The sequence below is a fragment of the Phyllobates terribilis genome, unplaced genomic scaffold, assembly GCF_046119375.1.
Source record: "Phyllobates terribilis strain yellow unplaced genomic scaffold, ASM4611937v1 Scaffold_150__1_contigs__length_4496277, whole genome shotgun sequence".
Taxonomy (NCBI): domain Eukaryota; kingdom Metazoa; phylum Chordata; class Amphibia; order Anura; family Dendrobatidae; genus Phyllobates; species Phyllobates terribilis.
This window is the reverse complement of record NW_027362910.1, coordinates 2,483,165-2,498,861: the sequence shown is the minus strand read 5'-3', so window position 1 is coordinate 2,498,861 and position 15,697 is coordinate 2,483,165. Positions and strand designations below refer to the sequence as shown.

Here is a 15,697-nt window from a genome sequence, read left to right as displayed (position 1 = left end):
GTCGGGGCGGGAGCTAAACCCAGGGGCATGACAGGGTAGCATCAGAAAATCCCGGATGGTGTCTAGATGCAAAATGGGTGAGAACCACACATTTTCTTTCTATATTGCACAATAGGACTTTAGATTATGATTAATGTTAACAGTCAGGACTGGATATATTCATCCGGGGACCGTATCCTGTAAATATCTGCAATGAGTCTTTTTGTGTCCTTAGGTTAATAGGAGTTATGTTGATTCAGTAATGGATATATAGGATATAAAGTTTTATAAGTATAAGTGAAGGTTATGTTATAAGAGAATCCTCTCTGCTGTGAGTTGTCCTTTTGTTTAGGAATTGAAGGACAGGTCCTAATAAAATGTCCCTTTTTCCCAGAAAAAAAATACTCCTTTTTTCTTGCGAATCTCAGGGGAGATGTATGATGTAAAGGCACCCCCTAACCGCATGGGTTCTGCGGTTAAGGGGTGCTGGTTTACAATTTTGTCCCTGGTGTCCTTACACAGCTCTTTGGACTTGCCCATGGTGGAGAGGTTAGAATGTGATTGACTGAGTGTGTGGACAGGTGTCTTTTATACATCTAACAAGGTGCAATTAATACAGGTAATGAGTGCAGAGTAGGGGGGGCTTCTTAAAGAAAGACTAACAGGACTGTGGGAGCCAGAATTCTTGCGGGTTGGTCGGTGATCAAATACTTATTTCATTCAATAAAATGTCACTTAATTGACGCTGAGAAGGCGTCTGACCCAGTCAATTGGTCGCTCGTCTTCTCGCTGTTAAATAGGTTTGGGTTTGTGGGTCCTATTATTCACTCCATTAGAGCCCTTTATTCAAGACCCTCGGTGAAGGCATCTGTTAATGGCACCATGTCTGATGAACAGCCTGTTTGTTAGGCAATCGCTGCATGTGTCACAGCAGCCCAACCGCCATGACACATGAGCCGCGGCGGCACCAACATAGATGCCGAGCACCCGAGCGCGCTCACCGAAGGGTTAACAATCCACGCGCCCTCATCACTAATGAGAACAAGACGTTTCCTCCCTTCCTGTCTCCATAGTTGGGTCGTATGTATCTATCACAGGAAACAGAAACCTTATGATTCTTATAAAGGGGCAACACAAGACCCCAAAAGAGCCTCCGTGCTGAAGGGGTTAATGCCCCCTGCGCCCAGTAATGGGGATCTCCACATACCTCCACCTGCAGAGCCGCCACCACATATATGGCTGTTGTGTGCGGCGCGCACAGGAGCTGTGATGAGGTCACAGGAGGGGAGGAGTCAGGGGTCACATGATCAGGGGCCTCAGTGGATGCAGGACTCTGCTGTGCTGGTTGTCATGGTGCTGGATGAGCTGAAGTTTATGTGTGGGGTCAGGAGGGGTTTACAGTGTGGATGTAGCAGAGCCGCGTGTGTACGAGGTGTACGGAGCATAGCCGCGCGTGTACGAGGTGTACGGAGCGGAGCCGCGTGTGTACGAGGTGTACGGAGCAGAGCCGCACGTGTACGAGGCGTACGGAGCAGAGCCGTGTGTGTACGAGGTGTACGGAGCGGAGCCGCGTGTGTACGAGGTGTATGGAGCAGAGCCGTGCGTGTACGAGGTGTACGGAGCAGAGCCGGGTGTGTACGAGGTGTACGGAGCGGAGCCGCGTGTACGAGGCGTACGGAGCGGAGCCGCGTGTACGGAGCGGAGCCGCGTGTATACGAGGCATATGGAGCAGAGCCGCGCGTGTACAAGGCGTACGGAGCAGAGTTGTGTGTGTAAGAGGTGTGCGGAGCAAAGCCCATGTGTACGAGGTGTACGGAGCGGAGCCGCGCGTGTATGAGGTGTACGGAGCGGAGTTGTATGTGTACAAGGTGTGCGGAGCGGAGCCGTGCGTGTACGGAGCGGAGTTGTGTGTGTACGAGGTGTACGGAGCGGAGCCGCGCGTGTACGAAGCAGAGTTGTGTGTGTATGAGGTGTACAGAGCGGAGCCCATGTGTAATAATAATAATAATAATAATAGTTTATTTTTATAGCGCCAACATATTCCGCAGCACTTTACAAATTTTAGGGGGGACTTATACAGACAATACAGAATAAGCATATCTCATATCGAACGGAGTGAGGGCCCTGCTCGCGAGCTTACAGTCTATGAGGAAGTGGGGGAGACACAAAAGGTAAAAAGTACATATATTGTATAATGCAGCCTTGATATACTGAATAGGATAAATAATAATACATGGACTGGTCGCCAGCCAGTATGTGTGCAGTCCTGACAGAGGCTTTTATGTGCATGGTTGGTTTGAACCCGAAGTTGAAGAAGATTTTAATATGGGGGAAAGCTGGGATGGACAGAGTGTGTTTAGGTGATACGCCAGTCTAAAGAAATGTGTTTTTAGGGTTCGCTTGAAACTGTGGGTATTGGGAATTAATCGAACTGTCCTGGGTAGTGCATTCCAGAGAATTGGCGCAGCACGCGAGAAATCTTGGAGACGGGAGTGGGAAGTTCGGATTATGGAGGATTTTAGTTTCAAGTCATTTGCAGAACGGAGGGCACGTGTAGGGTGGTAGACTGAGACAAGGGAGGAGATGTAGGGGGTTACTGAAGCATGGAGCGCTTTGTGGGTAAGCGTGATAAGTTTAAAACGAACTCTATATTGGATGGGCAACCAATGCAATGACTGGCACAGGGAAGAGGCATCTGAGTAGCAGTTGGCGAGGAATATGATCCTGGCTGCTGCGTTCAGGACGGATTGGAGAGGGGAGAGTTTAGTAAGAGGGAGACCGATTAGTAGAGCGTTGCAATAGTCAAGACGAGAATGAATAAGAGCGACAGTAAGAGTTTTTGCCGAGTCAAAGGTGAGAAAAGTCCTGATTCTTGAGATGTTTTTGAGGTGTAGATGACATGAACGAGCGAGTGATTTGATGTGAGGAGTGAAAGAAAGATCTGAATCAAAAATGACCCCAAGACAGCGGGCTTGTAGCTGGGGAGTAATGGTTGAGCCACAAACGGAGATGGCAATATCGGGCACAGGTAGATTAATGGAGGGAGGAAAGACGAGTAGTTCAGTTTTTGACAGATTCAGTTTTAGGTAGAGGGAGGACATAATGTTAGACACAGCAGAAAGACAATCACTGGTCTTTTGTAGTAATGCAGGGGTGATGTCCGGAGCAGAGGTGTATAATTGGGTGTCATCAGCATAGAGATGGTACTGAAAACCGAATCTACTGATTGTTTGTCCAATAGGAGCGGTGTATAAGGAGAAAAGAAGGGGGCCTAGGACTGATCCTTGAGGAACCCCGACAGTAAGAGGAAGTAGGGAGGAGGAGGAGCCGGCAAAAGACACAGAGAAGGAGCGGTCAGAGAGATAAGAGGAGAACCAGGAGAGAACCGTGTCCTTGAGGCCAATAGTGCGGAGCATAGTGAGGAGGAGCTGGTGATCCACAGTGTCAAATGCTGCAGAGAGATCCAGGAGAATCAGCAGGGAGTAGTGACCATTAGATTTAGCTGTTAGTAGATCATTAGAGACTTTAGTGAGGGCAGTTTCAGTAGAATGTAAAGAGCGGAAACCAGATTGTAAAGGGTCAAGAAGAGAGTTGTCTGAGAGATAGCGGATTAGACGGGAGTGGACCAGGCGTTCCAGGAGTTTAGAGATAAAGGGAAGATTGGAAACAGGTCTGTAGTTGGCCGTGCAGTTCTGGTCGAGGGATGGTTTTTTAAGTAATGGTTGTATGCTGGCGTGTTTAAAAGAAGAGGGAAAGATACCAGATGAGAGGGAAAGGTTGAAAATTTTAGTTAGGTGAGAGGTGACAGCTGGAGCAAGGGACTGAAGGAGATGTGAGGGAATAGGGTCGCTGGTGCAGGTGGTAGGGCGAGAAGATGCAAGGAGCCTGATCACTTCATCTTCCGTGACTGGTTCGAAGTCAGAAAATGAGCAAGATACAATGTGGCGGGGGGGAGCATGCATAACATTTGGGGATTGGGAGAAAATTTCCTGTCGGATATGGTCAATTTTTTCTTTGAATCAGTGTATGAGGTGTATGTAGCGGAGCCATGTGGTTACGAGGTGTACGGAACAGAGCCCTGTGTACAAGGTGTACGGAGTGGAGCCGTGTGTCTACGAGATGTACGGAGCGGAGCCCATGTGTACGAGGTGTACGGAGCGGAGCCGTGTGTACGAAGCGGAGCCGTGTGTACGAGGTGTACGGAGCGGAGCCCACGTGTACGAGGTGTACAAAGCGGAGCCGTGTGTACGAGGTGTACGGAGCGGAGCCCACGTGTACAAGGTGTACGGAGCGGAGCCACGTGTACGAGGTGTACGGAGCGGAGTTGTGTGTACGAGGTGGCCATGGAGTAAACGAATGCAGTATAAAGGACCACATAACATGTTCCAGTAAAGCTGTAGTGTATGGCCTCAAATGTCCATGCAACAAGTTATACACAGGACGAACTATTCGCCAGATGAGATCGAGGATAGGCGAACATTTAAGGAATATTAAGAATAAATTTGATGGCCATCCGCTATCAAAGCACTTTATGGAAAAATATGGAGACTCCACCGAGAATATCCAAGTTATGGGTATTCAAGTGGTACAGAAATACTGGCGAAAGGGTGACGTCATTAAACAGATGTCCGGAGCAGAAGCCACTGGATATTTACACTGGACACTGAGACCAAAGGGCCTCAATAGTGAAATCAAACTATTTGCCTGCAACTAAGTCTAACAAGGAAAGGGGATTATCATGCGACTGATTGATACATGACATTTGTATCCAATTTACGGATATAAAAAGTCCACAAACCCTGAAGGCCCATCCCTGACGAGGGAAACCACTAGATTTCCGAAACGGGTAGAAACTGGTCCTCTGTGGCCTCCGTATGGATCCTAACCATGTGACCACGTGTCTCGCAGGTTCTGAAGCGTCGAGCGCGCCAACCTCCAGAGGCGACCCTCCCACTTAGTCACCGGCCGGGATTAAGTGTATCCAGTGTGCCGCCCGCCGTGCCTACTCCTAACCTCTGGAGAGATCCATCGCCCTCCACCTATCAGCGGTATAAAGGTCCTACCACCAAACAGTCCACCAATGCCGGCATCTACGGGACACAAGCACCCACCTGCGCTGCCATCGCAGAACTCCTGGTCTTCACATACTTCCTATTCTAGATGGTTCAACCACATTGGCAAGACTTTTACTAGCTATCACATACAGTACAGACCAAAAGTTTGGACACACCTTCTCATTTAAAGATTTTTCTGTATTTTCATGACTATGAAAATTGTACATTCACACACTGAAGGCATCAAAACTATGAATTAACACATGTGGAATTATACACTTAACAAAAAAGTGTGAAACAACTGAAAATATGTCTTATATTCTAGGTTCTTCAAAGTAGCCACCTTTTGCTTTGATGACTGCTTTGCACACTCTCGGCATTCTCTTGATGAGTTTCAAGAGGTAGTCACCGGAAATGGTCTTCCAACAATCTTGAAGGAGTTCCCAGAGATGCTTAGCACTTGTTGGCCCTTTTGCCTTCACTCTGCGGTCCAGCTCACCCCAAACCATCTCCATTGGGTTCAGGTCTGGTGACTGTGGAGGCCCAGTCAACAACACCCATACTAATTCTCTACCTCATCTCTAATCTATCTTCTTTGGATTCCCCCACCGGAACCTCCTGCCTACTTATACATTCTTGCAGACAAAGCCTCGCGGAAGTGAACAAGAAGCACCTACATGATCTCTTTTTTAAACGGATTTTAATTCTCTACCTTTGTTTAAATAAACCATATATTTTTAATATCCACTTGGCATCTTAGTCCATTTTCTATTTTATCTTACTCCTGTACTCATTCAATCCAGCGCAGAGATATATATCTTTTATTTATAATTAATTACCCTTCCCAGCTTGTGGGAACATATTCCGCAGCACTTTACAATTTTAGGGTTAAGGGTATTATTCGGCCATCCACCTCCATCTACCTCTCCAGTCACAGTGGGGGGGGGGTTGTTAAAAAATATATATATATGGAGAGTTATGTCCGTACTTGGATTTTAGAGAGATTAATAAAATCACGGTTCACAATACCTGTCCTTTAACCTGAGATGTTTAAACAATTATCTAGAGATGAATGATTTTCCAAGCTTCACTTGAAAGGGGCATATAACCTTATACGTACGTCAGGGTGATGAAGGGAAGACAGCGTTCAATTCGCCTTAGGGTCATTTTGAAAATTTGATGATGCCATTTGGGTTAACCAATGCTCCAGCAGTCTTTAAAAAATTTCATAAATTACATTTTTGAATCTGCTTTTTTTAGTAGAGGTAGACGCTTCTCCTTTTGGGATGAGAGCTGTTCTTTCATGAAAAAAAAGTGGGTATCTACATCCTTGATGTAGAGTCTTTGAGAAATGGAGACATTGGTTGGAGGGGGCAAGATATAAGGTCTTTACCGATCATAAGAACCTGTTGTATATTGATGCTACTAAGTGCTTAAACACCAGATACGCTCGGTGGACCCTGTATTTTTTGCCTGTTTGGTTTTGTCGCCGACGGAAGGGTTACCTATTAACAAACTTTAGGTATCGCTCTCTTTATGCGTACATTTTATTAATAAAGTACATCATTCCGTTTTAGCTGGACATGCGGGTTCGTTTGCCATTCGGAGATCTCCATCTAGGTCATTTTGTTGGCAGAATGCTCTTAAGGATATTAAAGAGTATGTCTGTAAGGGCTCATACTCACTTGGGAGAAAAACGGACGGGAGCAATCCGATAAAAAAATCGGATTGCACTCGGACCAATGTTAATCTATGAGGTACATCTCATATGCAATTTTTTTCTCAGCTAAAATAGGACTGAGAAAAAAAACGTCAGCATGCTGCGATTTGCTGCGTATATCGGACGAGTCTCGCCAATGCAAGTCAATGGGTCCTAGAAAAAAAATGGACGTCATACGGACCATGCGAGTGCCATCCGATTTTCACGCACCCTTCTCTTAAAAAAAGCCGTTAATTCATCAGCCCCGTACAGTTGCAATACATTGATACCCGACAATTTAGAATAGAAAGAATAGAATAACACACATAGAATAGATACACATGTGGTCAAAATTGTTGGTACCCCTCGTTTAATGAAAGAAAAACCCACAATGGTCACAGAAATAACTCTTGAATCTGACAAAAGTAATAATAAATTAAAAATCTATGAAAATGAACAAATGAAAGTCAGACATTGCTTGATGGTTCTTCTTAACTTAATATTGTGTTGAACCTTTTGAAGCAATCACTGCAATCAAACGATTGCTGTAACTGTCAATGAGACTTCTGCGCCTCTCGACAGGTATTTTGGCCGACTCCTCATGAGCAAACTGCTCCAGTTGTCTCGTGGTTGAAGGTTGCCTTTTCCAGATGGCATGTTTCAGCTCTTTCCAAAACTGCTCAATAGGATTTAGGTCAGGGCTCGTAGAAGCCACTTCAGAAAAGTCCAATGTTTTCCTCTTAGCCTTTCTTGGGTCATTATCCTGTTGCAAGACCCATGACCTGCGACTGAGACCAAGCTTTCTGACACTGGGCAGCACATTTCTCTCTAGAATCCCTTGATAGTCTTGAGATTTCATTGTACCCTGCACAGATTCAAGACACCCTGTGCCAGATGCAGCAAAGCAGCCCCAGAACATAACAGAGCCTCCTCCATGTTTCACAGTAGGGGCAGTGTTTTTTTCTTGATATGCTTAATTTTTCCATCTGTGAACATAGAGCTGATGTGCCTTGCCAAAAACTTCCATTTTTGACTCATCTGTTCATAGGACATTCTCCCAGAAGCTTTATGACTTGTCAACATGTAGTTTGGCAAATTCCAGTCTAGCTTTTTTTATGATTTTTTTTCAACAATGGTGTTCTCCTTGGTCGTCTCCCATGAAATCCACTTTGGATCAAACAACGATGGATGGTTGGATCTGACATTGATGTTCCTTGAGCTTGAAGCTCACCTTTTATTTCTTTAAAAGTTTTCCTGGGCTCTTTTGTTACCATTTGTATTATCCGTCTCTTTGATTTGTCATCAATTTTCCTCCTGCGGCCACGTACAGGGAGGTTGGCTACTGTCCCATGGATCTTAAATTTCTGAATAATATGTGCAACTGTAGTCACAGGAACATCAAGCTGCTTGGAGATGGTTTTATAACCTTTACCTTTAACATGCTTGTCTATAATTTTCTTTCTAATCTCCTGAGACAACTCTTTCCTTTGCTTCCTCTGGCCCATGTTGAGTGTGGTACACACCATGTCACCAAACAGCACTGTGAGTATCTGTAGCCCTATATACAGGCCCACTGACTAACTACAAGATTGTAGACACCTGTGATGCTAATTAGTGGACACAACGTGATTTAGCATGTCCCTTTTGTCACATTATTTTCAGGGGTGTCATCATTTCTGTCCAGGCCTATTTCATGAGTTTATTTTTCTTTTAAATTCTGTGGAAGCAGAAAAGCAATGTCTGACTTTCATTTGTTAATTTTCATAGATTTTTAATTTATTATTACTTTTGTCAGATTCAAGTTATTTCTGTGACCATTGTGGGTTTTTCTTTCATTAAATGAGGGGTACCAACAATTTTGACCACGTGTGTAGATAGAAAAATGTCAGTCACATACAAAGTAGTACAGTGACCCTGCTGGTTACTGTACTTGTCATTTGTTAAAATAAAGAATTTATAAAAAAAAATAAAAAATGGCGTGGAGTCCCCCGTAATTTTATACTTTAGCAGAAGTTAAGCAGACAGCTGGGGCAGATGTTTGAAGCCTGGGAAGGGGGTAATACCCACGGTGCTTCACAGGCTACTAATATCAGCCCCCAGCTGAATACTTTGCCTTTACTGGCTATTAAAATGGGGGACCCCTTTTTTAACAGCTAGCAAAGACTATGCAGACAGCTGGGGGCTGATATTAATAGCCTAGGAAGGGGCCATGAATATTGGCCCCCTCCGAGCTTAGAAACAGGAGCCCTCAGCTGCCAGAGAAATGGCGCATCCATAGAATGCGCCAAATCTGGCACTTAGCCTCGATCTACCCACTGTTCTGTAGCAGTGGCAATGGGGTTATACGGTTGGGGTTGATGTCAGCTTATGATGCCAGGATAGTAATGGAGAGGCGTCTATAAGACACCCCCATTACTAATCCCACAGTGATAATGATATGTGAAAAAAAGACAACCACACCATGAAGAAAATAATTTATTTGAAATAAAGACAGACTACTTTAATAATCTAAATTAAACTCTACTTACCATCACGCCCATTCCACCTGAAGCCAATGTCAGACTCTGTCACATGTGCTCAGTGTGAACCTGCTTTAATCTGTGAAGAGCACAGGGCGCCAGTGGCGACTTTGCCAATCCTGGTGTTCTGTGGCAAATGCCAAGCGTCCGCACGGTGTTGGACTGTGAGCACAACCCCCATCTGTGGACGTCGGGCCCTCATATCACCCTCATGGAGTCGGTTTCTAACCGTTTGTGCAGACACATGCACAATTGTGGCCTGCTGGAGGTCACTTGGCAGGGTTCTGGCAGTACTCCTCCTGTTCCTCCTTGCACAAAGGCAGAGGTAGCGGCCCTGCTGCTGGGTTGTTGCCCTCCTACGGCTCCCTCCACGTCTCCTGGTGTACTGGCCTGTCTCTTGGTAGTGCTTCCAGCCTCTGGACTCTACGCTGACAGACACAGCAAACCTTCTTCCCACAGCTCGTATTGATGTGCCATCCTGGATGAGCTGCACTACCTGAGCAACTTCTGTGGGTTGTAGAGTCCGTCTCATGCTACCACGAGTGTGAAAGCATAACCAGCATTCAAAAGTGACCAAAACATCAGCCAGAAAGCATTGGTACTGAGATGTGGTCTGTGGTCCCCACCTGCAGAACCACTCCTTTATTGAGGGTGTCTTGATAATTGCCAATAATTTCCATCTATTGTCTATTCCATTTGCACAACTGCATGTGAAATTGATTGTCAATCAGTGTTGCTTCCTCAGTGGATAGTTTGATTTCACAGAAGTTTGATTTACTTGGAATTATATTCTGCTGTTTAAGTGTTCTCTTTATTTTTTGAGCAGTGTGTATATATACAGTACAGACCAAAAGTTTGGACACACCTCATTTAAAGATTTTTCTGTATTTTCATGACTATGAAAATTGTACATTCACACTTAAGGCATCAAAACTATGAATTAACACATGTAGAATTATATACTTAACAAAAAAGTGTGAAACAACTGAAAATATGTCTTATATTCTAGGTTCTTCAAAGTAGCCACCTTTTGCTTTGATGACTGCTTTGCACACTCTGGCATTCTCTTGATGAGCTTCAAGAGGTAGTCACCGGAAATGGTTTTCACTTCACAGGTGTGCCCTGTCAGGTTTAATAAGTGGGATTTCTTGCCTTATAAATGGGGTTGGGACCATCAGTTGTGTTGTGCAGAAGTCAAGTGGATACACAGCTGATAGTCCTACTGAATAGACTGTTAGAATTTGTATTATGGCAAGAAAAAAGCAGCTAAGTAAAGAAAAACGAGTGGCCATCATTACTTTAAGAAATGAAGGTCAGTCAATCCGAAAAATTGGGAAAACTTTGAATGTGTCCCCAAGTGCAGTTGCAAAAACCATCAAGCGCTACAAAGAAACTGGCTCACATGACGACCGCCCCAGGAAAGGAAGACCAAGAGTCACCTCTGCTTCTGAGGAGAAGTTTATCCGAGTCACCAGCCTCAGAAATCGCAGGTTAACAGCAGCTCAGATTAGAGACCAGGTCAATGCCACACAGAGTTCTAGCAGCAGACACATCTCTACAACAACTGTTAAGAGGAGACTTTGTGCAGCAGGCCTTCATGGTAAAATAGCTGCTAGGAAACCACTGCTAAGAACTGGCAACAAGCAGAAGAGACTTGTTTGGGCTAAAGAACACAAGGAATGGACATTAGACCAGTGGAAATCTGTGCTTTGGTCTGATGAGTCCAAATTTGAGATCTTTGGTTCCAACCACCGTGTCTTTGTGCGACGCAGAAAAGGTGAACGGATGGACTCTACATGCCTGGTTCCCACTGTGAAGCATGGAGGAGGAGGTGTGATGGTGTGGGGGGGCTTTACTGGTGACACTGTTGGGGATTTATTCAAAATTGAAGGCATACTGAACCAGCATGGCTACCACAGCATCTTGCAGCGGCATGCTATTCCATCTGGTTTGCGTTTAGTTGGACCATCATTTATTTTTCAACAGGAAAATAACCTCAAACACACCTCCAGGCTGTGTAAGGGCTATTTGACCAAGAAGGGGAGTGATGGGGGCTACACCAGATGACCTGGCCTCCACAGTCACCAGACCTGAACCCAATCGAGATGGTTTGGGGTGAGCTGGACCGCAGAGTGAAGGCAAAAGGGCCAACAAGTGCTAAGCATCTCTGGGAACTCCTTCAAGATTGTTGGAAGACCATTTCCGGTGACTACCTCTTGAAGCTCATCAAGAGAATGCCAAGAGTGTGCAAAGCAGACATCAAAGCAAAAGGTGGCTACTTTGAAGAACCTAGAATATAAGACATATTTTCAGTTGTTTCACACTTTTTTGTTAAGCATTAGTGTTGAGCGATACCTTCCGATATCGGGAAATATCGGATCGGATTGGATCGGACCGATACCGAAAAAGTATCGGATATCGCCGATTCCGATACCGGAAACCAATGCAAGTCAATGGGACATAAATATCGGAATTAAAATAAACCCTTTCTTTCCTTGTAGGTTATTTCTACATGAAGGAAAACAACTAAGAATAATGTAGAATGTATTGGGGGAGGTGGGGGAGACAATAAAGGCATAGAGGTTTAGCCCAGTCAAATGGAATAGCAGGAATTACTATTTTTTTATTATGTTCTGAGTTACGGAAATATTAACTATGTTAAGTATTTTTATATTTTGTCAGATATTTATGTTTCACTACTTCCATGCTCTTCACCTTCTTTTTTACTTCTCCCACACTTTCTCCTTCATCATCCTCAGCATCTTTTTCATCCACTTCTTCACCTTCTTCTTCTTCACCTTCTTCGTATTATTCTTTTTTTTACATTCTTCATATTCTACTTCTTCATCTTCTTCATATTCTTCTTCTTCATCATATTCTTATTTGTGACAGGCATTCCTGTAGTTGTTATCTATAAAAGGTTGGACATTACACCTTTCGTTCTGCCCGTCACAAAAGATTTACAACAGGATTTGTCCGCGTTCAGTTTGGCCTGCAGCAGCAGGTCTTTTCCAGGGGCACCACGAGGAGGAACGGACTCACCCCCATACACTGCTTAGTCATCTTCTGCTTATAATTTAGATATTATCTTTTGCTCTGATTTTTAGTCTTATGCTTAATGTTCTTCCGCTTTTTGTTCTGCAGCTTCTTGTATTTCTGCTTCTTGGTTTTCTGTCTCTTGTTCTTCTGTATCTTGGTGCTTGTCTTCTCTTCTTTGTCTTCTTGGTCAACTTCTTCAGGGTCATCTTCTTGGTCTTCTTCGGGGTGGTCTTCAGGGTCGTCGTCTTCGGGGGTCCTCGTCTTCGGGGTCCTCGTCTTCTTCGGGTTGGTCTTCTGGGTCCTCGTCTTCGGGGTCCTCGTCTTCTTCGGGGTGGTCTTCAGGGTCCTCGTCTTCTTCGGGGTGGTCTTCAGGGTCCTCGTCTTCTTCGGGGTGGTCTTCAGGGTCCTCGTCTTCAGGGTCATTGTCTTCGGGGTCCTCGTCTTCTTAGGGTTGGTCTTCAGGGTCCTCATCTTCAGGGTCCTCGTCAGGGAGATCCAGAGTGATTACCAAGAACCATTTCAAAAAGCTTGAACTTGGAAATGTAGCAGAAGGTGCAAGAAAGCTGAGGAACTACCGAGGACCAGCTGACGGTACTGGAACCCGGATGGGTAGCAGAAGGTACAAGAGCCAATGGAACTACCGAGGACCAGCTGATGTTACTGGAACTCGGTTACTAAGCAGGAGGTACCTGTGCCAGAAAGCACTACCAAGGACCAGCAGACGTTGGTGGAACTTGGATACCGAGAAGGAGGCACCTAATCCAAAGGCACTGCCGAGAACCAGCTGACGGTACTGGAACCCGGATGGGTAGCAGAAGGTACCCATGTAAAAGAAAGTTCAAGGCCGCGAGCCGGCCACAGTTACCAAAACCCACAGTCCTACAGGGGGTGCTTGTCCTATTGGCACTATGGAACCAGCCTTCATTGCCAGATCCCGCAGCCCACATAGGAGTCACCTAAACTGCAGGCACCATAGAGTCGGCTAACCCGACCGCAACACGACAGGACAACGCATTGGAGGCAAAGTGACGTTGACACTACCCGGAAACAGCTGGCGTGCTGGAACCAGGCTGGGCAGGAGGGAGTACCCGTGCCAAAGACACTGCCGAGAACCAGCTGACGGTACTGGAACCCGGATGGGTAGCAGAAGATACAAGAGCAAATGGAACTACCGAGGACCAGCTGACGGTACTGGAACCCGGATGGGTAGCAGAAGGTACAAGAGCCAATGGAACTACCGAGGACCAGCTGATGTTACTGGAACTCGGTTACTAAGCAGGAGGTACCTGTGCCAGAAAGCACTACCAAGGACCAGCAGACGTTGGTGGAACTTGGATACTGAGAAGGAGGCACCTAATCCAAAGGCACTGCCGAGAACCAGCTGACGGTACTGGAACCCGGATGGGTAGGAGAAGGTACCCATGTAAAAAAAAGTTCAAGGCCGCGAGCCGGCCGCAGTTACCAAAACCCACAGTCCTACAGGGGGTGCTTGTCCTATTGGCACTATGGAACCAGCCTTCATTGCCAGATCCCGCAGCCCACATAGGAGTCACCTAAACTGCAGGCACCATAGAGTCGGCTAACCCGACCGCAACACGACAGGACAACGCATTGGAGGCAAAGTGACGTTGACACTACCCGGAAACAGCTGGCGTGCTGGAACCAGGCTGGGCAGGAGGGAGTACCCGTGCCAAAGACACTGCCGAGAACCAGCTGACGGTACTGGAACCCGGATGGGTAGCAGAAGATACAAGAGCAAATGGAACTACCGAGGACCAGCTGACGGTACTGGAACCCGGATGGGTAGCAGAAGGTACAAGAGCCAATGGAACTACCGAGGACCAGCTGATGTTACTGGAACTCGGTTACTAAGCAGGAGGTACCTGTGCCAGAAAGCACTACCAAGGACCAGCAGACGTTGGTGGAACTTGGATACCGAGAAGGAGGCACCTAATCCAAAGGCACTGCCGAGAACCAGCTGACGGTACTGGAACCCGGATGGGTAGCAGAAGGTACCCATGTAAAAAAAAGTTCAAGGCCGCGAGCCGGCCGCAGTTACCAAAACCCACAGTCCTACAGGGGGTGCTTGTCCTATTGGCACTATGGAACCAGCCTTCATTGCCAGATCCCGCAGCCCACATAGGAGTCACCTAAACTGCAGGCACCATAGAGTCGGCTAACCCGACCGCAACACGACAGGACAACGCATTGGAGGCAAAGTGACGTTGACACTACCCGGAAACAGCTGGCGTGCTGGAACCAGGCTGGGCAGGAGGGAGTACCCGTGCCAAAGACACTGCCGAGAACCAGCTGACGGTACTGGAACCCGGATGGGTAGCAGAAGATACAAGAGCAAATGGAACTACCGAGGACCAGCTGACGGTACTGGAACCCGGATGGGTAGCAGAAGGTACAAGAGCCAATGGAACTACCGAGGACCAGCTGATGTTACTGGAACTCGGTTACTAAGCAGGAGGTACCTGTGCCAGAAAGCACTACCAAGGACCAGCAGACGTTGGTGGAACTTGGATACCGAGAAGGAGGCACCTAATCCAAAGGCACTGCCGAGAACCAGCTGACGGTACTGGAACCCGGATGGGTAGCAGAAGGTACCCATGTAAAAAAAAGTTCAAGGCCGCGAGCCGGCCGCAGTTACCAAACCCACAGTCCTACAGGGGGTGCTTGTCCTATTGGCACTATGGAACCAGCCTTCATTGCCAGATCCCGCAGCCCACATAGGAGTCACCTAAACTGCAGGCACCATAGAGTCGGCTAACCCGACCGCAACACGACAGGACAACGCATTGGAGGCAAAGTGACGTTGACACTACCCGGAAACAGCTGGCGTGCTGGAACCAGGCTGGGCAGGAGGGAGTACCCGTGCCAAAGACACTGCCGAGAACCAGCTGACGGTACTGGAACCCGGATGGGTAGCAGAAGATACAAGAGCAAATGGAACTACCGAGGACCAGCTGACGGTACTGGAACCCGGATGGGTAGCAGAAGGTACAAGAGCCAATGGAACTGCCGAGAACCAGCTGGCGGTGCTGGAGCCCAGGGTAAATACTAAAAACAGAGGAGCCAGAGGTGTATTTGGAGGAGGTTTTAAATCCGTAGTACAGTGGATGTGGACAAAGCAGGAGAATTTGCCGGACACACAGCTGGGGATCAGCTGACGTTACTGAACCCCAATAACACTGGAGCAAGCGTTGACTGTGCAGACGGCACTTCTGAGCAGCAACTAGCGGTATTGGAGCCCAGGGTAAATACTAAAAACGGAGGAGCCAGAGGTGTAATTGGAGCAAGTTTTAAATAAGTAGCACAGTGAATATGGACAGAGCAGGAGAAATTGCCGTGAACACAGCAGGGGAACAGCTGACGTTACCGAACCCCAATAACACTGCAGC

The 15,697-nt window shown here is 46.6% G+C and overlaps 1 protein-coding gene across 3 annotated transcripts in view; it reads right to left on the bottom strand.

Moving 5' to 3' along the window:
- The window catches only part of LOC141206934 (uncharacterized), a 60,731-nt gene that overhangs the window by 24,469 nt on the left and 20,565 nt on the right, over window positions 1-15,697 (bottom strand). Inside the window, exon 1 of one of the 3 annotated variants that reach the window (XM_073664300.1) lies at window positions 1,187-1,277. The exons of 1 other annotated variant lie outside the window; for it this stretch is intronic. The gene's annotated coding sequence lies outside the window, so the exon portion shown is untranslated. Of the gene's footprint in view, window positions 1-1,186; window positions 1,278-15,697 lie in introns of those variants that run through there. One more of the 3 variants, XM_073664301.1, reaches the window with a different exon arrangement.